The sequence below is a fragment of the Pinus tabuliformis genome, chromosome Q (genome assembly GCF_031772625.1).
Source record: "Pinus tabuliformis cultivar Carrire ecotype Pingquan chromosome Q, CPIR1, whole genome shotgun sequence".
Lineage (NCBI taxonomy): Eukaryota > Viridiplantae > Streptophyta > Pinopsida > Pinales > Pinaceae > Pinus > Pinus tabuliformis.
In genome coordinates this window covers 1,361,151,703-1,361,169,568 of record NC_142296.1, presented here as the reverse complement: position 1 = coordinate 1,361,169,568, position 17,866 = coordinate 1,361,151,703, and the positions used below count along the sequence as shown (strand labels likewise).

Here is a 17,866-nt window from a genome sequence, read left to right as displayed (position 1 = left end):
CTTCTTAACTTGAATCATATATTTACAACATCTCAATAATATCAAATTATTGTTGAATTACATATTTTTTTATATATGATTTAAATGACACAAATACTGCAGTGGTATGATCCGGATTATCCACAGTTTTGTGTTCATTCTGTCGACGTTTCAAACCCCAAAGAGGGTCCATCATCAGGACTAAAATCTAACAGGACACAAATACTAACAAAAATAAAATTTTGATACATAATTTAACCATCTATCAATCTCACTAATTTATAACATCTCTATAATATCAATATTTAAAATTATATTTTATATATAATTTTTTTTTGTTTTAAATTAAATTATATATAGTAAATTTTTAATCTCGTAAACATTAAAATAATTTCTTTCTTTCTTCTTTTTTATATTTATTTTTATTTACGCAGACACCAACAAAAATAAAAAATAAAATTTTGATAAACAACTTAAACCATCCATCAACCTCACCAATAAGCCATGACCCCATTGGCACCTTCCCCCTTACTCAAGTTTGCCAGATGCCCTTCACCACATTGCAGAAACCCCACCTCCCCCACTTACGAACAGCATTCATTAAAAAATAAATAAATTTGCACCCCTTCCACGGACGTCAAAGTCTCATTCCAACTCACTTTAATTTATTAATCATCACACAGCCCGCAGAAAAATATAGAAAATATTAAAATAACCAAGAAACCACGTTTTGTAGCGTCTTCTTTATCGGCGGCCACGCAGGAGGTTGTCAGCGGTGGGCCCACAGCCACGCGGCAGACATAGCACGTGGTCAAGTCAACATCAGCTGTCATAACCGACACGTGTCCCCTGCATCTTTTGCAAACCCTAACCTCCACCCAATACTCCACGCTCATACGTACGTACGCGGGGAGGGACCACGTATGTATGTGACGAGTACGAGACGGGGCGTATATACGGACACGTAGGTGGGTGTATAGGAGAACAGCACTGCAGTCTTGCCTCTCTGGATTTCTTCTGTGGCGATCAAGAAAACCAAGAAGGTGGGTCGGTAGCAGGCCGCGAATGGGCATCGGGAAATATAATTTTAAGAGGTGATTGGGTATTGTGACCTGGAGATTCCGCGTATTTGTCATTTGATGTAAAGTGCTCTCTCTCTTTCGTTCTGCAAACGTGGGCATTGCTTGCATTTGAGTGCCCAACTCCCCCAAATTTTAAGAAGATTTTTGATCTTAAAATTCTCTCGTATCCTACTGTCCCGCCCCCCCCTTTCTAAGCTACCCCTATAGGTTCCCTTATTTGGGCTTCTGTGCTGAGTGGTCTTGGGTTTTCATTTTCAGCGATTTCTGCATCTCTGCTGCTTAGTCATCTGCCTGGCTTACTCAGCGACCCACCTGAGCATTCTCAGACCCAGTCGTTCATTCATCCAAATCCATCAATTCCATTAGACACAGAGACGCCTTTGTTGCTTCATTTATTCGTTCACTGTATAGTTGATTCCCCTCACTCCAACTGCCTTGTGTGTGTCAAGCACTACCGGTTGGCTCCTAGGATTGTGGGTTCTGTCAAATTGTGAGTTCAAGGCGTAACCCATCAGGAGTTCTCTTCTGTCCAACCCCCCTAACTCTCCACTTCACAGATCTCATGAGACTTACCTTGTTCTAACGTTGCAGGGCAATAACCCTCTTTGTCTCTTGTTCTGTATATTTTGCTTTTTGACCACAGACCAGGTTCAACAAGCTTGTACAAAGGACGCACTGAAAATGAAGGATTTTTACTGCAGCTTATGTTAAGGTAAGTGCTGGATAAACTTCGGGTTTTGTTTTGTCAGTGTTGCGTTTCTTCAGTTAGGAGCTCCTAAAATTGTTTCTTGTTGCATTTTGGTAAATGGGTTGTTTGATTTTCCATAGTTATGGGTTTCAGATTTTTAGTTTCTTTTCGCATATCTGAAAACTGTGTAACAGAGAATTTTGTTAAGTTGTTCATGACGTCCAAAATTTTGATGTTATCAGTTCTCAGTCTCCCTTTCCAAACAGTATCTTGTATTTGTCACTATAACAAGTTCCCTGTACTTTTCGCTTAAACTGCAGCCTATAATCCGTGTCATTTCAAAGGGTTGCCCTTTTTGTTTATTCTTTCCCCTGGCAGCTAGTCTATAGTGGGCTTATATTTGTGATGTGCTTGAGATCAGTGCAAGAATGACTAGTGTTCCATGATATGGAAAGTTCTGAGATGCTCATTTACTTCCTCCTTGTGTTCGTTCCTTAAATTTCTTCTCCATGGGCTTTTGGTCAGTTGACAAACGTTTACTGCGTCGCCATTAAAGTCATAAAGGCGAACGCCATTGTACACTGATCTCGTGCTGGGAGTGAATCTTGCGTTACATCGGGTCCAAGGCTTTGGGGTTTATATCGTGTATGCAAACAGCATCTCTGCTAGGTTATATAATAGAAATCAAACCATGGTGAGAGCATGGGTGCATAATAAACACGGGGTTCTGTTTTGATACCTCAGATAGCCCGCTCAAAATCGGACAAAACAAAAAAAGAAAGAGAAAAGAAATAAAGATATCATCTTGGAATGCTGCTTTTCAAATATTTGACCAAACTTGTTAAATCTGCTGAATTGTTCATCCTAGAGACTGACTCAACAGGAAGTTTGTATGGTTACTCGAGCATGTTTGATATCTAGTTGCATCTGTTGAAAATCTTTAGGAAGAATTTTTGCCTGCTTCTTGCCCTACAGGCTCTTGTTTCTTATCATGTTCTTGTTTATGCCTAATTTTATTGGTCCTTTCTTGGACTGGTTGCCCCTTTTAAAATTTATACGTATATGTTTCTGTGTAAGTACTGATATTGACTGTCTGGAAACTGTTTCAAAGTAATATAAGAGAAATCTGGAATAGATCTTCATGTCTACCAAACAATTAAGTATTGGCATTACTATACTAGTAGCAACCACTTTGGTATCTGCTCACCGGGTTGTTGCAGTTCTAATTCTTTCTGTTTGTAGCTGAACTATCTACATATAGAGGGTAGAAATTGTTTTCTGAAGCATCAGAGTGTTTGATTAGAGAACGGCACAGTAAAGTGATGCCTGTAAGCATCTTTCCAAAGCTATCTATACCTGAGACCATATCATGTTTCTTTTGCAGCTGACCTTGTAATTTTGAAAGTTTGATGATTGACTTCTTATTATTTGTACATTCTTGGGATATATTCACAGGCTGGTGGTTGCCAGTAGTTTTTGTTAGCAACGGCTGCTACTCTTTGTATCCTTGTTGGTTTATGCTTTTGAATAGATGCTCACTGTAACATATTTTTCTACAATTTCGTGACATTGTCTGCTGTAGTTATCTATTATCTGTTTGGAAACGGTTAGTGACTTTTTCCATAATATGATAAAGATTCTTGAGGTGAACTATGATTTGAATGCTATAATTTTTTCCCTTTGGAATTACAGACGTATTGCAGTACATTAGTTAATATTTTTTTTTTAAATCTTTCAGTTTTTTTGTTTTGTAGATCCGTGCATTAGAAAGTGAGTTATAATAGTATATAATAAACGTCATGCATTTGTGTGAAATTGCTAACTACATTGCATATAAAATTTGGACTTTGCATGATGCTGCAGTTGTTATGGTAAAATTTATTCTTGTAAAGATGATCTTTTTTTTTGCTGGAGAAGCCAACGTGTCTCTATTAATCTTTTCAACTCTTTCAACAATTAGCTTACTTGAAAATGGCTTCTAAGTATCCTTTTGTTCACCTATTATAGTTGGTAATATTTTGAATATAATGGCAAAAGTACTTAGTGATTACCAATTGATGTATAATGTAACTGGTGTAAGAATTCGTAGAATCTAGAATTAAAACTACTTGGCTCTTTGTGATTTGGTAGAAAAAGGGTATTCCAAAATTCTTCAAGACATCTATAATGGAAAAGTTTGATCTTTCTTGGCTATGTTTGTTCTTTAGCCACATGGCCATTCTCACGTTAGTGATTATTTGCTTGCCTCGAGTTAATTCATTTATATCTTAATGTTTTTTTCGTGAAAAGTATGTGTATAACATCAATGGTAGTTAGTTCATTTGGTTGTGATAAGTCTCTCCTTTTTTTCTAGTAAGAAGAGAAAATGTATGAAGACTATAGAAAATATTGGTTGTGATAAGTCTCTCCTTTTTTCCTAGTAAGAAGAGAAAATGTATGAAGGCTATACAAAATATTAACTTTGAAGAAAACATGATTTAATCCACTAATCCATAGTCTAGAACTTGAAAAGATGAGGCAAAGTAGTGTTTTTGACCTTGCTACCTTTTTTATGGCAAATTCTCTAGAGAGTCCTGGTCTTCCTTTGTCTCAGCTAGCTTTGGAAGTTGGGATTTTTAAATTGCATTGTCTGATAGAGGAAGTTCCCCCACCTCTCTTAACTTGATCTTTTTTGTTGGAGCTTCTTCACACAAACTTACAGTTAATTGGGGCTTTGTTGAATTTCTCCTTGATCACTTAGGCCTTGAGATTTATTGTGACAACATCAGAGGCATTGGAAACATCTTAATTAAATAATACTTAACATTGTAATGAATTTTGTTTGGTAATCATTCTTCCCACTCATCCTTTTCTATAACATGAGGGAAAGGTGTTATGACTATCCACTTAGACAAGGTCCATGTATAATGGAACATATGAGTGAAAATTGTTGTGCCTATCTCCCTTTAAAAATATAGGAGTCAACACTTGTAGCAACTTTATGATACTAGTTGAATTAAAAAAATACTTGGAGCACAATCCATTCCTAAGTTAATGCTCTTCTAGTACTATTATAACATTCTATACTATATAGTTCCAAATAATGTCACTATCATGTTAATGTGTACTAGAATCCCAGTGATCAAAAATAAAATTCTATAGATTCTTGGACGACAAAAAAGGCTCATGAAACCTTCTTAAATGAAGACGAGGAGAAATATATAACAATTAAGCAAAGAAATGAATAATGCATGCATGAATCAACCAAAAAATGTCATCCATTTGATGAAATATTGCGTGAGATGCCACAAATATTAGCGTTGCCATTGAATTCACTTGTATGCATACATTACATAGATGTGTGACATTCTATGACATTAGTCCAACAACATTTCATTCATTATTGCAACATAATTCTCTGAATGAAAATCAATTACAATGGTCTTTGTAAGCATGAAAATGTGTCAAACTTCAATTAATAATCAAATTGTTGCAAAACATATTGATAGCTGCAACATTTTGGTTGCTTTGTCTTTGAGTCACAAAGTGCATTTATTCCCTATTTTGTATGCCTAACCAAAATATGCTGCCCACAAATGTCATCTTAAGGTTTGTGTTTTTGCACTAAGATTAAAGTTGACATTAATGAATTCTCATTGAAGGAAATGCTTGACTTGAATTGATTATCATTCTATTTTAGGGATGGTTTATAGAGCTCCCAGGCTATCCAAATGGTCTCAAATACAAGATCAACAAAAAATTCACTATTGTTGGTAGAATCAAGAGGTTTTGCAACTTAGGAGGCTTTCACTATGGCTAGCCATGTGGTAATCCTTCAACGTTGTTGCACTTGATAAGCATTTTCCAAGGTTGATTACCTTAACCTCTTTCATTCCTTCTCATGTAGCTATGATGTTTAGGGAATATCTTTTATAAACAAATCATTCAACTATGCCTAATTCTGATATCCAATTTTCAGGATACCATTTTGTAGTATTCATTGATGAGAGTAATTGATACCTATCTTGGAATGACCTTGTGATTGTTTATTGTTTATGTATGGAATAATGCTAATATTATCTTGAAGAATAGATTTCCCTAATGATTGGTGTGTTCAAGCCCTTCAACGAACTTTAATTGAATCGAGGTTTGTTTAGCACAAAGTAACCTTGTAGAATTTGTAGAATACCCTTCATGACATAGACTTGTCATTTGTCTTAATGGTTTTTATTTGTTCATCCAAGTTGAGACTTATGTCCCATTGGATAGTTTGCATTGAATATAAGCTTTGTTGGAACAACATTTTGAGACATTGCCTCCCTTGTGATGTTTTATCATCTCCTAAGCTTGAAAGACCATCTTGTATTGATTTGCAAAAAATAAGTGATTTTTTCTTGAATTGTGGTGCAACCATAATATGTTTTGATGGCAATAATTTGGGTTGTCAAGCAGTGGTCGCCAAAACCTTGCAAATTGCTTAGCAAGCTTGTCACCGAATTTTAGCTAATGAAATTAGGCTTGAATATGGGCTTTGTTAGATTTTTGACTTATACAAATTTGGCCACTTGTTTAAGATTTTCTTAAATTCTTCCTAAGCTTGAAGCTTTTCATTAAAAGGCATGACTTTGAGGTTTTTGTTAATTGCAACCACTACAATGGCCATTGCCTTTTGGTCATGCCTTCTAATAACCACCATTTGTTATAATCATTGAGAGAAGTGGTTTTGACTATAACATCCTTTCAATAGACTTTTCAACCTGAGCTACCTCTTGGCAAAGAATTGTTGACAATTCAGTAGGGCAATGTATATATTAATTCTCTTAAATTGATCACTGTTTGTGTTAGCTTTTTACTTATGAGGTTTGATCTTCGTTAGTTCAATATGCAATACATCAAACAACTACCAAAACATTAAGAACAATGACACAGTATGTAGGCTCCACGCCAGGGCCCAAACCCCTCCTCTTGCAGGGAAAACCCGTAAAATCTCTTCTTATCTTTTAGATCTTTCAATTGACAAATACCATGGCCTAGACTCAGAGAAGTACCCTCCAAGATCAAGTCTTCCTCGATCTCTTGCTGCAATATCTTCAACCTCCCCAGTAAATCCGAAATCATGCCCCAACAACTTCTACAATTGCTGCTGCTTCACTAGAGGACTTCAATCTCACTCTTGCTTCTCTTCCCTTGACCTTGCTTGCCTTGATTTAAGTCTTAGGGCTAGTAGGAAACCCTAAGAAACCTTCACTTGCCTTCTTGCTCTTCCTGCTTCCAAAATCGAACTTCTAGACTTGTGCAGTGCATAAACCCTAACTTCGCATTCCAAAAGAAAGTAGAGAGACCCAAACACTTCGACTTCTTCTTCGTACTTCCTTCTTCGTCCTTCTGTTGCTTCCTTCTTCGTATGAGAGATGAGTGAGTGAATGATCCAAATGGAGGACAAGTTCCTCTTATATATAGGCTTCCTTCAAGGGTGGACATGTCTCTTCACTTAGGCCGACTTGACAGCGCATGTAGGCTGACTTGATCTTGGAGGTATTTTGACATTTTCAAGACAATAAATTTCCTCCTTCATATGAGAGATGATTGAGTGAATGATCCAAATGGAGGACACGTTCCTCTTATATATAGGCTTCCTTCAAGGGTGGACATGTCTCTTCACTTAGGCCGACTTGACAACTCATGTAGGCTGACTTGATCTTGGAGGTATTTTGACATTTTCAGGACAAAATAAATTTTCTTTTACAATAACAATGTGCCCATAGGCTCTTCCATATATGGCAATGCCTCTTATACCTAGGACAAACCTTAGAGCACTCAATGGGTGCTTGACCTATAAAATAAAAGAACTTGAGCATGAAATCCATGCTCTAATAATAATAATAATTTCTTTTTCATTTTATATATACAAGAATACATTTCTTCTAGCTTTATGGATGATGATCCAATGCCTTTCACAGGATAGCTCTTGTTGTCTCCAAGTTCCACAGAGTAAGCGAATTTTCCTTTTGATAAGGTCTTCAATTGGTGAGAGTGACTAGTCATGTGCCTTGATGCACCACTATCAATTACCCAGATGTCTTTGTCTTGAAATGTTCCAGAGAGAGCAGAGAAGAGTCCTTCATCTTTTTCTATGATTGATTCCTTCTTTGAAGAGAATATGAGACTCCATACCTCTTTGATGCTTTTCTTGAGATGGCTTGCAATCCTTTTGATGACCTTCTTCATTGTAGAGGAGATCTTCATAATGCCCTTAGATAACCAAAGCTCTGATACCATGTTGAGAATTCAGTAGGGCAATGTATATGTTAATTCTCTTAACTTGATAACTGCTTGTGTTAGCTTTTTACTTATTAGCTTTGACCTTTGTTAGTTCAATATGCAATACATCAAACAACTAGCAAAACAACAAGAACAATGACACAATATGTAGGCTCCAAGCTAGGCCCAAAACCCCTCCTCTTGAGGGGAAAACCCGTAAAATCTCTTCTTATCTTTTATATCTTTCAATTGACGAATACCATGACCTAGACTCAGACAAGTACCCTCCAAGATCAAGTCTTCCTCGACCTCTTGCTGCAATATCTTCAACATCCCCAGTAAATCCGAAATTTTGTCCCAGTAATTGCTGTTGCTTCACTAGGAGACTTCGATCTCCCTCTTGCTGCTCTTCCCTTGACCTTTCTTACCTTGATTTGAGTCTTATGGCTAGTAGGAAACCCTAAGAGACCTTTGCTTGCCTTCTTGCTCTTCCTGCTTCCAAAATCGAACTTCTAGACTGGCCCAGTGCATAAACCCTAACTTCGCATTCCCAGAAGAAAGTAGAGATTCCCAAACACTTCGACTTCTTCTTTGTCCTTCTACTACTTCCTTCTTCGTATGAGAGATGATTGAGTGAATGATCCAAATGGAGGACAAGTTCCTCTTATATATAGGCTTCCTTCAAGAGTGGACATGTCTCTTCACTTAGGCCGACTTGACAGCTCATGTAGGCCGACTTGATCAGGACAAAATAATTTTTCCTTTACAATTACAATGTGCCCATAGGATCTTCCATATATGACAATGACTCTTATAACTAGGACAAACCCTAGAAGCACTCAATGGGTGCTTGACCTATAAAATAAAAGAACTTGAGCATGAAAACCATGCTCTAATAATAATAATAATAATAATTTCTTTTTCATTTTATATATACAAGAATACATTTCATACTATTGAAGACCGAACCTAGTTCCTCTTATATAGAGGTTTCCTTCAAGAGTGGACATGTCTCTTCACTTAGGACGACTTGACAGCTCATGTAGGCCGACTTGATCAAGACAAAATAACTATTCTTTTACAATTACAATGTGCCCATAGGATCTTCCATATATGACAATGACTCTTATAACTAGGACAAACCCTAGAAGCACTCAATGGGTGCTTGACCTATAAAATAAAAGAACTTGAGCATGAAAACCATGCTCTAATAATAATAATAATAATAATAATAATTTCTTTTTCATTTTATATATACAAGAATACATTTCATACTATTGAAGACCGAACCTAGTTACACATTTTTCAACAAGAATCAGTTCCAAATGTGCTAAATCATACATGTTGGATTCTTCAAGTATCCTTTTTTTCATAGAAATGAGAAATTTATATTAAAAATCGACACCTGGTTGCGACAAATACCCAAGTAGTAAGTTACATGTCTGCTTACATAAAAAAAATCACTAAAGAAGAAGAAAATGATAGTAGGACGACATGTGTACATCTTGTAGAAGCAACCCAACAAAAGGAAAAATTTACATTGAGAAACCATTAAACAACAAGTTGAGTGTCCTCAGCTGGATCTTGATTAAGGTCAGGGAGGGGGATTACAACATATCTGCTATTAACACTGGATTCAGAGGTCTGATAGTTTTTGGCTGTGAGCTAATCCTGTAGGCCTTCAATATGTTGATGGAGAGCGTCCAACACCTCATCTTAGCTAGCCAATTTGCTCTTTAAATCTTGAAGATCCTTCAACAATCGAGTAATAGTTTTCCATAGGTCCTGGAGTTTCATGTTGGTCACGAGAATGTTCTATTGTAGAGACTTTTGAATATGACTGTTATTGTGACAATGGGGCCGAGTACAAGCAAAGGCTTTGCCGTTGTTGGAGTTCATTTCGAGTTGGCAAAGAGCGTATTTTGGTAGACTGGAGGACCCATAGAGTGTTAAATAACAATGGAAAATGACACACAGGGAGTAACACAAAGGGGGTAGGCAATTCCGGGGCAGGCCCAGCCAAGATCGCTCACTCAGGGGTGACCAATTCCAGTAGAGTGGGGGGGGGAGATTCAATGAGATAGAACGAAAAGTGAATTTTTTAGGAAACAAGGCGGTGCCTTCAAGTCCATGGGCAAAATGGTGTTGGCGATAGGGCAAGGAAATTTATAGAAGAGAAGAGTCTTCAGGTATCAAACATTAAGCTTGAGCATATAAAAATGACCTTAATGAAGTAGTTTTGTTGAGTGTTTCCTTAAGCACTCTTCCTTTTCTAGAAACATTGACTAGGGATGACACAGTTTGTGGGATTCCTTTATATTATGTATATTTGGTACATAGATGCCAAAATTACTCTTCACATAGGATCAAGCTTCCCTTTCTTCCATAGTAGCGCACCTTATAGTTAGCAAGTCTTCTTTTTGTTCCCAAGAGCCCAACATGTTGAAGTTTCCATGGATGAATTGATGAGCTTTTGAGTGGTCATTTTTTGTCCAAAAATGATTTTTTACTCTCTTGGCAACATTGGTGGGTGCATAAATGCAACTCATTAGCCATCTAAGATGAATGTCTACATGAGGAATAATTTAAGGAGCCTCTACATGTGGTTTATGGCTAAGTCGACAACATTGTATTTATTGTGGGGTTAATAATATTGCCACCCATTTTCTATCAATTGTGTTAGGAGAAAAAATCTATCTCAATAGAGAGACAACTTAGATCAAGCTCTGTAGTTTAAAAACACAAGTCTTTGGTTTCTTGCCAATGTAGGCTTTTGTTTATCATATTTTTATGATATTTGTTCCTCCAGAGAACTTATTTTCCCTTTTATAATCCTTTTTCCCTCCAACGAACTTGAGAACATTAGACTTCGTTATGTTTGCACAAGCAACGCTTGTAGAAGTTGTAGCCGATGGATCTTTATGTATAATTGTAAGCACAAGAGTCTATTGTAACTATTAACTTCGGGTCTTGAACCATCTTCAACTTTAATTACAGGTTGATCATGATGGGTCACACATATTCTAAGCTCATTGCTACATCCCTTATCTTGAGAGACAACTTAGATCGAGCTCTGTAGTTTAAAAACACAAGTCTTTGGTTTCTTGCCAATGTAGGCTTTTGCTTATCATATTTTTATGATATTTGTTCCACTAGAGAACTTATTTTCCCTTTTATAATCCTTTTTCCCTCCAACCAACTTGAGAACATTAGACTTGGTTATGTTTGCACAAACAACGCTTGTAGAAGTTGTAGCCGATGGATCTTTATGTATAATTATAAGCACAAGAGTCTCTATTGTAACTATTAACTTCGGGTCTTGAACCATCTTCAACTTTAATTACAGGTTGATCATGATGGGCCACACATATTCTAAGCTTATTGCTACATCCCTTAGCTTGCAACTCTCTAGGGAGTTCAAGTGGAGGCAACTTAAACCTACAGGACAGGTTGGATTCCAACTTGAGCACTAGAGTATTGATCACATCTTCACATTGAGGGCCATTTTTGAGGAAGTCTGACATTGCTCTTTGAAAGTTTATAGTTTTTTTGTAGACTTTCGGAAAACTTTTGACTTTGACCATAGACACAAAGACATTGGCATCTTAGAGACTCTTTTGTCAGCCATCATGCATTTATATGAGTTAGTATTGGGTTGCCTATGCATAGCATAGGGGCTATCAAATTTTATCCCAAATACTATTGGGGTAAAATAGGGTTACCACTAGTACTCCACACTATTGAGGATCTACATTGATGACTTGGAGTCCTTGCATGAGCATATCCAGGACGATGATGGCTGCCTTCTTCACTAGGTCTTGATTTCTATCATGATGTTTGCGGGTGATGTGGTCTTGCTAGTTTCATCTGTGAATGGATTGTAAAGACAATTAGGTAACTTGGCCCTTTTTTGGGATCTTCATCAGTTGATGATCAACTTAGGTAAAACCAAGATCATGATCTTAAATGCATCCAAGAATATCCTGTCTAATCACCATTTCTTCCTCAAAGGAGAGTAGGTTGAGATCACCACCTCATATACTTATATGGGGGTACTATTCATAGAGCCTCGCTTCATTTTGTGGCATGTGCTTCAGTCCCGAATCAACAACCGCTATGGGTCCTTAGCCCTTCTTGAGAGACAATATTTCCGACATCATTTCCATGACTTATTGGCTAAGATGTTACTCATGGACACTCTATTTCGACCCATGGTGCTATATGGCCCCTTCACCACATCATTTGATGAAAGTAGATAGTCACTCAACCCATCATTCTTGTAGAGTTTGGGGCTTGCCCCTTTTGATTTGAGACAATGTTTGGTCTCATCTCTCTTCTACCTTGTGTTTGGAGCTTTGTTGATACAATGAAGGGTTGTGATCAATATCCATACTTGGCCTGTTGTTCATCAGAATCCATTGCAATAGTTAATCCTTTGGCTTGATGTTGGTGTTGGTACATCGTAGACGTAGATCTCCTTTCTTCAGTGGTTATTAAGATGGACGAACATCCTCCATTTAGATATTCGTTGTGTGCACCCGACCACCTCTTATAAATTAAACTAGAGATGGATAAAATCATTTGAGAGAATATCTACAGGTCACTTGTATAAATCCTTAGGGTGGGTTATGTTTGAAGATGGCTTTCTATGTTGAACACTTCATGGTGATGATGGATGGACTCATTGTTTAGCTTCATTACATGGTTCACCATTGTATACATGTCATATAAATCCCCTTGGGACAATTTAGAGTTGGCTCTCATAGACTGCAGATCAAGATTTACCACTCGATTAACTGATCAAACATGATTTGCCAGTTGTGCCATCTTTTGAAAGATTGTGACCGAGGATCATTTCATCTTTTGTTGCCCCCTTTATTATGAGATCCGTGAGAGATTCAAGGGGATCCATACCCTCTCCAGTTTCTTTTGGTAACGAGACCAAAGATGTCTAACCATTTACATTCTTCTTTCTAGTGCTCTTGTTAGTTAGGGACACCAAGAGATAGATTTAGAGCAACATTGCCTCAAACCCTAGATTGGCATGGACCCAAGGGACTGTTCTTGTTCCTAGAGACCTTAGAGATATCGCTGGACCATATCTCTTATTCAAGTTTATTTGGACACTAGTAACAGGGTGTTCCTCTTAGTAATAGTGCAACAAAGAGCCCAGATCTACCCCCCATTTCTCCCTCAGGGCGCCCTTTTATTTTGGGTTTTCTTCATTCAACCTAGAGTGTTAGGAGAGAGAGATTTAGTAGATGATGACCTAGTCCTTGGCCCCTTTTTATGGTCGCCCTCACATGGAGTCAAGGGTTTTCCATGTTTTTGCATATGGACATTATGTTTCCACTTTATTTTTTTTGTTCTTTATATAAGAGACCTTTTGTTACTTGTGCTTGTATCGACATCATTGTACTCAATAGTCCCATTGATCTACTTTTGTGGTCATTTGTTGGACATTAATATATTTTTGTTATCTTATCCATGTTTGTCTTATTTTTTCCTTCTTCCTGTTACATATGAATCGAATGTTGTGATTGATTTTGACTTTGACAAGGTAAAATGACTTAAGTTCATTTTAGGGAGTGGGAAGTGACCTCTAGTGATGGATTGCCTTGTGGGCTTGATTGGTGTCTTTGAATTAGATGATCCTTCTCCCATAGACCTTGTTGTTTGTTTCTCCTTTCTTATTCTTGTTTGCTCTACCTTAGCTTTTGCTTCTTGCTCACCTCTTACCCTTTTTTCTTCAGCCTCTCTTAGTTTCTTTTATGGTTCTTTTGCTTTGAAAGCTTCTTCTTTCTTTTGTGTTTCTTGTGGTTTCAAAGCCTCTTCTTTCCTTTTACGTTTGCTTTTGCTTTGGCCTTTTTTTGCTTTCTCTTATTCTTGTTTTGCTTTCTTCTTGCTCAACCTTAACTTTGTCTTCTTACATGTTCCTCTTGTCTTTGGCTCATTTATCTTTGCCACCCATTCTTATTGCTAGATTTTTGAGTAATGAGGCTCTCTTGTAAAGCTCTTCCTCCTACAACACTTCATTTGTGTAAGGCCATTTGTATTTGTGCTCTAAGTAGTGGCAAGATGCTACATCACGAGGGTCATGCCTTTAGAATTTTTCTAAGTTAAAATTGAAGATGACTGTTACTTCATCTGTTTCCCCAACAACTTGGAATTCTCTAAATTGTATGCACTTGTGCATAGTGGAAAGGGTGGTCATGGAGCTTTCTTATTCTGAGCAAGGATAACTCCCACTTTGTGCAAGTAGGTTTGATATGCCATCTCTTAAAGGACCAACTTATTTGGTGAGAACTTTCTATGAACTTGGCTAGTAGGTGAGGATGTTGGGTTCCAAATATTCTCATATAAGTTCCCTTTTTTGTTATGTATCGATCATTAATAGTACCAATCATTTGAATGGCCTTTTCATCATACACTGTGCATGCTCACAAAAAATCAACCTATACAGAGTAACCATGAAATGCTTACATGTTGTCATATACTAAATGCTATATTTATGCTCCCATAAACTTTGGTGATACACATGGATTGGTTTTTTTGCTGAGCTACCATTGCCATCTCATCCTTGGAAAGTTGTTAGTGAGATACACACTACATGTAGCTGGTAGGACATGTAGAAAATCAAGGGAATTGGCTAGATTTAATGGAGAAAGTCGGGGGTATTGGCTTGACTTGGTTTTGGAAATGGCCTAACTTAAATGTAGTCCATAGAATAGAGACCCAATTGAAAATTATTCTAGCCTTGGTTGCACCCTCTTTCCTTGAAAGTCTATTGATCGATGTCATTGCTAGCTTGTGAGGTGTTCTTAGGTTTGCACATAAAGTCTATTGATCAAGGCCACTGTTAGCTTGTGAGGTGTTATAAGGTTTCCCCATGAAGTCTATTGATCAAGGTCACTACTAGCTTGTGAGGTGTTCTAAGGTTTTTTGTTGGGTATACACTTGTTCGTCATGATTGTAATCTCTTTTAGGAAACCATCGACTTTTCAGGAGGTGATGATGATTGAGGGTGACATGGAGAACCCATTCATTTGTAAGATCAACCTTTGGACCAAGAAACTTATAGCCTACATCTAGGCTCGTTGATTGGAATGATGCAATAGCTTTTCCCTTTGTGTTTTTGATCAATCTATTTTCAATGTCTATGTTGGTTATTAGCCATGATATGAACTTGCTGCAAAGCATCATAGCTAGTTTGGCTATGACTTTGTTTTGACCATATCTATTAATAGTTTGATATACCCCAACATCTAGATTCTCCTCTCCTTGTGGTAATTTAGGGTTTGTCTTGTCTCCGAACATTTGATATATCTCAACCCATAAATTGTCCGTATGATCTTCTCCTTCTTTGGTTCTAATGCTTCCTTTTTAGATTGATCTCATGAATTACCTCCTCCTATTTATGTGTTCTTCTATAAGCCATCTTTGAGTCATGTAACTCATCCATGTCAAAAATAATGCACTATAGCATGGTCAAGAAAAAACATCATTACATAATCCATGTCTATTTCCTGGTTGGCTTCTTCATCAAAACCTTGAGCATTTCTTTATATGAGGAATTACACAACTAAGCAAAGATTTGAAAATTTCCAAAGGTGCCACAATGGTTTCACCAATTAATTTAATGTGTTTTGTTGGGTGAGCTTGGTTTTTGGTCATGTGAAAGTAGCTTGGCGAAAACATGAGAGCAAAGGTGATACTATCTTCCCATATTGGGTATCAATCACAAGTGATAGAACTTACAACTGATTAGAGGTTTGTCACATCGATGTTGGTGTACATGTATCATTTTCCCTCTCATCCATCATTGTCACTTTCTTCGAGTGCACTTGTGCTTCATATGTAATACCATAGGCTCAAAACCTCCATTGGTAAATTCCACCTTTATCCTATGTAAATTCCTATTTTCTAGGAGCAAGAGTACTTCATTCCTTGATTCTAAGGGATCATACTTATTTTCTAGGGATACGTGCGACTTTGTGGAGGGGTTAGACCGTGCTTTCTAGGAGTGAGAGCTTATGGCTTATGAGCTAATTGAGTAAACTTGGCTAGTACAAGCTAAGATAACTTCCTCATGAAAGTGTAGTTCACTTGCTAATTAGGGCATGCATTGTCTCTCAAGATTTGCATGTAGTTAAACTTAGCATAATTTCATGAGTATTTCTTATACATTGCATTCAATTGCATTTTATTGTAACCATATTCATTCATCCATATTTGTATGATTTCTTTCCACATGTTAATGGGAATCACTTTTCTCCATTAATTCTTCTTCTTTTCTGTTCTCTAAAATTTTAGTTGTATTGCTTCATAATTAGATTCTAGATCCCCTAGCAGTTTGATTAATTGAATCTCACATGGTATCATAGCTTGATTGAATCTAGGAGAGTAGTATAAGGTTTGCAAGTGGAACACAAATTTGGGTGCACCAGCTAGGATGGATCAACCTCAATAATATTCTCACACCATTCATCTACTATGAATGAAATTACAAGTGGTAATTCTCTTACAGAGTAAAGGCCTATAGAGAATCACAATGGGAATTGGGATTGAACCAAATTTATTGTTGAAAAGGCAAAATGGTTTAATTGAATGGATGAAGCGTATGGATTTCTATGTGTCTCTATTTCTTTTGACCTCTTATTCCACATTGAATCTGCAAAAACACTCGATGAAGTTTGGACCACGTTGAAAGGACACTTCGGGAAGTAGGATCACTGGTAATGACATTCGTTGGAGAATGAGTTCATCAGTCTGAGCATAGGCAAGTTCAATGCTATTTAGGATTTTATTCACCAATGTTAAACCACTATTGCTTTAGCTCAAATTATGTGGCATAGACAAGAAGGAAGAGCAATACATACTCTCAATTCTATCTAAACTATGTTTTGAATACTCAATTCTTGTTTCTACCTTCCATGCAACAAAATCTGCACTATGAGCTACTTGGAAGATGTCTTCATTGGATGATTTTGGTGCCTCTCAACCATGAGAAAGATAAAATTGTTCAAATGGGTTCCTTGAAGATAACAAAGGTGGATGCCCTTGCTGCAAATGAGGGAAGCAAGATTAACAACAAACTTAAACAACAATTCAAGGGCAAGAAATATGAAGATCAGGAGGAGTGCAATACAAAATCTACACAAGAGTCCTCGAACTTTGAGAAGAAGAAGTTGGTATGTGCTTTTTGCAAGAAACCCAATCATGAAAAACATGCATGCATGAAGAAGTTGATTGATCGACTAACCCATCTTCTTGAGAGGCATAATAACAATATACTTGATAATGTCAAGAAGAAAGCTCAGAAATTTGAAAAGCCACAGGATGTTAAATGCAAAGGCAAGGAAACAGGTCATGTACTTGTTCTTGTCTCTTCCTCATCATCTATATGGGTTCTTGATTTAGGAGCATCCAACCATATGGCTTCATGAGGGGCAATATTTACTTCTGTGGAGCCGTGCACCAGTCCTATCATTTTAATGGGATATATTACACTGATTTAGGTATGTGGGAAAGCAACCATTGATTTAGATCATGTGCATTTTTAGAATGTACAACATGTACCTTACTTGTCTATCAACCATTTTGCCATATATCAGATCACTCATTCATGTATTGGAACGTGAGTGGTGTTTACACCTCATTCAATAGTCATTATAGATATGTCTAATGGAACAAAGGTTGTGGTTGGGAAAGTAGATCACTAGTTTAGGTTGTATGTCTTTTCTAATTTTATGCCAAAATCTCCTTCTATTGTACTTCAAACACATTGTGTTGAAGTAAGCAAGTTGTGGCATGAAAGATTTAGTAACCTCAACTATCGCTATTTGCAACAGCATAGCAAGCAAGGCATGGGACAAGA

The 17,866-nt window shown here is 37.1% G+C and overlaps 1 protein-coding gene across 2 annotated transcripts in view; it reads left to right on the top strand.

Annotated features, from left to right (window-relative positions):
- Positions 1-998: 998 nt before the first annotated feature.
- LOC149224978 (bZIP transcription factor 16-like) overlaps positions 999-17,866 on the top strand; it is a 50,245-nt gene continuing 33,377 nt past the window's right edge. Inside the window, exon 1 of one of the 2 annotated variants that reach the window (XM_089386378.1) lies at positions 999-1,773. The gene's annotated coding sequence lies outside the window, so the exon portion shown is untranslated. The remainder of the gene's footprint in view (positions 1,774-17,866) is intronic. The other variant, XM_089386377.1, reaches the window with a different exon arrangement.